Raw genomic sequence first — 718 nt, 5'->3', positions numbered from 1 at the left:
CCTCCGCCCGCCGCTGGGGGGGCTCGGCCCGGGCGGGGCGCGGAGCTCCGGGCGGAGCGGTGCGGCGGTGGCATCGGTCCGTGGGCCGCGCTCAGCCGGTGAGCCCAGCCGGGCACCGCAGCCCCGCTGTGCCGAGCGGCGCTCCGCACGCCCTGCGGGACGGGAGGCATCGCGGTGCCACGGGGGGTTGTTTTCTCTGCTCTGATCCGTCAGCCCTCTTCCAAAATTGCCATCAAGGCGTCACTGTGGTGGCTGCGCTGTAGGAGCCCGTCCCGCCCATCCCTACCCTTTCTTGTCCTATCGATAAGTCCCGTTCGCTCGCGAAAAGAACTAGCGCTGCTTAGCAAAAAGCTTGGATTAAATGAGGTGAGTGGACATCCTGGGCACACCCCGAATTTCTCCCTGAATTAAGTCACGCTGCATAGCGTTCGCTGCTCCCTCGTGTACACGTGGGAAAGGAGTGCAGCAGAAGTAGTGGGGCTGGCCCGCTCCAGGAATGCTTTTACCCTCTGAATATTTTAGCACTTTGGGGTTTTTCCAAGCGCAACAGAAAGAAAACAGGCTTTTCAGCTGGTCTTCTGTAATAGCTATGGATAGCACTTGGCTCCAACCGGAACAGCCAGGACAGAACGAAACCCCACCAGGAGTGGGGCTGTCAGTCAAACTTTCCCCTCAAGAGGCTGATGTGACATTAGCAGAGCGCTTCCCAGGGCTTGTC

The sequence above is a fragment of the Numida meleagris genome, chromosome 1, assembly GCF_002078875.1.
Source record: "Numida meleagris isolate 19003 breed g44 Domestic line chromosome 1, NumMel1.0, whole genome shotgun sequence".
Taxonomy (NCBI): Eukaryota; Metazoa; Chordata; class Aves; order Galliformes; family Numididae; genus Numida; species Numida meleagris.
The sequence above is the reverse complement of the archived record's forward strand: the minus strand, read 5'-3'. Positions refer to the sequence as shown.